Source organism: Priapulus caudatus, unplaced genomic scaffold, assembly GCF_000485595.1.
Source record: "Priapulus caudatus unplaced genomic scaffold, Priapulus_caudatus-5.0.1 Scaffold7, whole genome shotgun sequence".
NCBI lineage: Eukaryota > Metazoa > Priapulida > Priapulimorpha > Priapulimorphida > Priapulidae > Priapulus > Priapulus caudatus.
Genome location: NW_014577068.1, coordinates 121,724 through 124,889, shown reverse-complemented (window position 1 = coordinate 124,889; position 3,166 = coordinate 121,724). Strand labels below are relative to the sequence as shown.

Sequence of the window (3,166 nt, the reverse complement as noted above, 5' to 3'; positions counted from 1 at the left end):
AAGGAGCATTTGTACCAATTTTGGTGCTTTGGACCAGCGTGTCACAAAAATTTTGCTAAGCCACCGGACTATAATGGCAATTCCCATTTTTGCCAAAAAATTGCCGTGGCTCGAAAGTACGTCGACTGGCGTGCTTCAAAATAGGACGTTTAATATGGGAGCATAGCAGTAACAACTATACCCAATTTCAAACATGTGGGTCAAACGGTTCCTGAGTTATTGTTGACCGTAGCGAAATGTTGACAGACGGACGGACGGACGGACGTACGACGGACGACGACCCATGGCAATAGCTCAGCTTGACGATGTCAAGGTGAGCTAAAAATGCACACAATTCCCAAGGGTGGTGTGAAAAACGGGTTATACGGTTTACCAAGCTTCACCTATCTCATTACATTAATTATCATTCTCCAAAGTATAACCTAGGATTGGCTGAGACCTAAGAGATTGGCTATACTTTGAACGGCACCTGATATAACACGTGGCGCCACAAAAGTCTAACGGCCACTCGCGTAAATTCAAAGTATGACGTCAGGCTTGCATGCATGCAGGCAGGCATGCAGGCAAGTTCGCGTAAACTTCTTGATTTATACAAGTACTAATATAAACCCTATCCAGTCTTCCAAAATTGCACCAAAATGCAAACCGAAAATGCGAACTGTCTCAACTTGTAGCTTAAAGTACAATTCGGTAATACTAGAGTTAAGTTTTCCACTGAAACTAGAAAGGGCAGTTGTCGCCAACTACATGTATCCCCCGTGTTCTCCCCAAGATGTGTAAGTATACGAAGTTTGGTCACGCTAGGTCAATTAAGGGCCGAGTTATAGAGCGGAAGGGAAATATGATGGTCAAGGTGAAGGTCAAGGTCAAATAAAGGTTGCAGTGACCTGGTTTCGGTACGCGACACACCTTCTCCCCAAGATGTGTAAGTATACCAAGTTTGGTCGCGCTAGGTCAATTAGGGGCCCAGTTATAAAGTGGAAGAGAAATATGATCAAGGTCAAGATCAAGGTCAAATAAAAGCCGCAGTGACCTTGTTTTGGTACGCGACACACATTCTCCCCAAGATGTGTAAGTATACCAAGTTTGGTAGCGCTAGGTCAATTAGGGGCCGAGTTATAGAGCGGAAAGGAAATATGATCAAGGTCAAGGTAAAGGTCAAATAAAGGTCGTAGTGACCTGGTTTTGGTAGCGCTAGGTCAATTAGGGGCCGAGTTATAGAGCGGAAAGGAAATATGATCAAGGTCAAGGTAAAGGTCAAATAAAAGTCGCAGTGACCTGGTTTTGGTACTTTGCACACCTTCTCCTCAAGATGTGTAAGTATACCAAGTTTGATCACGCTAGGTCATAGGAGTTATAGAGCGGAAGGAAAATTCTCTGCGGCGGACCGAGCGGCGGCGGCGGCGGCTGGGAGACATGAAACCATAGTATCCCCGCCAACTTCGTCGCGGGGGATACAATTAATACAAACTAGTTCGGCCTATGTCTGATTCATAATTAATGAGGAAATATAGTCAAGAACTTCTCTGTGTAACTTAGTAGTGACCTTTATTTGGCACGTACACGTCACATGATAATCATCACAGCTCTGACCTTTATCCCATATTGCATCCATAGTTTTAGTTTTGAACCAAAACGGAAAATAGATTGGTTTTTAACTCATAGCATATCAACACACACGTACGCACGCACGCACGCACGCACGCACGCACGCACGCACGCACACACACACACATATATTTCACATCAATGCACTGTACTTTAAAAGATTGAGATTTATTGCCATCCTTTCCAGCTTTTCTCAAACGTTGAATGCACTGGGCATTGGTTGGCCTCGGAGCCCAGCAAGTATGTTACGTGCTGTTAGGCTAGACATATCTTCCCGTGTCTGCACTACTGCGCTGCCAATGTGGGGTAGCACCACTGTAACAGTGAACAAATAATCGTGTTACAGCTTTGTGACTTTAACCACATTACTACCCTGTCACATTATACTAGTATGTTAACGCTGAGCACACTGCAAAAGTATCTACAAGAAAAAGAAACAGCTGGCCTGTCTAGTGTATGTGCACACAGTTTACTTTCACATAATCTCCCTAAGAAAGTTAGCAGTAAATAAAATAGGCTCTTTCATATTAGCTGTGAAATGAGACCTAATAAGCTGCATAGAAAGCAAAGCAGCATAGCAGCAAAATCTACTACAAGTCAAAGAACTACCATTCTAGTAGCTATTTTACAGAATAATTTTAAGCCTAGGAATGTCTGTTACGTTCGTGCAATTTACTATTATAACAACTGTAAACTAGAATGCAATGGTGTACATACCACAATTTTTGAGTGTAAGTAGTGGACTATCTATTGGCAACGGTTCTGGATCTGTCACATCTATACCAGCAGCTCCTATGACGCCATCCCGTAGAGCCTCATACAGAGCAGACTGGTCAACCACGGTTCCCCTATTACATCACAGAGCCATAATAAACAGAAAGTCTTCACTGGAGATTTGCACTCAGTTTTCATTGACTTGTAATCGTACATCTTCTTGCGAATTGCTACTGAAATAGTCAGGGAGCACAGTTTTAATTGTCACCTAAAGACAACAAAGTGGTTTCCGAATTAAATCTCAGCTGAAACCTGTACTTCAGCAGCTACTCATTTCAAATACGTGTACCTGCCGTGAACGTACGGGTAACGAAATACTCATGGATTGATGTTTCCACGGCTGTAAGTCAACTGCTGGCGTTCACGAAGACTGCAGCTGTAACTCACCAGCTGGTGTTCACGAAGACTGCAGCTGTAACTCACCGGCTGGTGTTCACGAACACTACAGCTGTAACTCACCAGCTGGTGTTCACGAAGACTGCAACTGTAACTCACCAGCTGGTGTTCACGAACACTGCAGCTGTAACTCACCGGCTGGTGTTCACGAAGACTGCAGCTGTAACTCACCAGCTGGCGTTCACGAACACTGCAGCTGTAACTCACCAGCTGGCGTTCACGAAGACTGCAGCTGTAACTCACCGGCTGGTGTTCACGAACACTGCAGCTGTAACTCACCAGCTGGTGTTCACGAACACTGCAGCTGTAACTCACCGGCTGGTGTTCACGAACACTGCAGCTGTAACTCACCAGCTGGTGTTCACGAAGACTGCAGCTGTAACTCACC

At 44.5% G+C, this 3,166-nt stretch overlaps 1 protein-coding gene across 1 annotated transcript in view; it reads right to left on the bottom strand.

The window, feature by feature from the left end:
- Positions 1-2,482: 2,482 nt before the first annotated feature.
- The window catches only part of LOC106806067 (glyoxylate reductase/hydroxypyruvate reductase-like), a 20,634-nt gene continuing 19,950 nt past the window's right edge, over positions 2,483-3,166 (bottom strand). The window contains exon 8 of the mRNA XM_014807913.1: positions 2,483-2,555. The gene's annotated coding sequence lies outside the window, so the exon portion shown is untranslated. The remainder of the gene's footprint in view (positions 2,556-3,166) is intronic.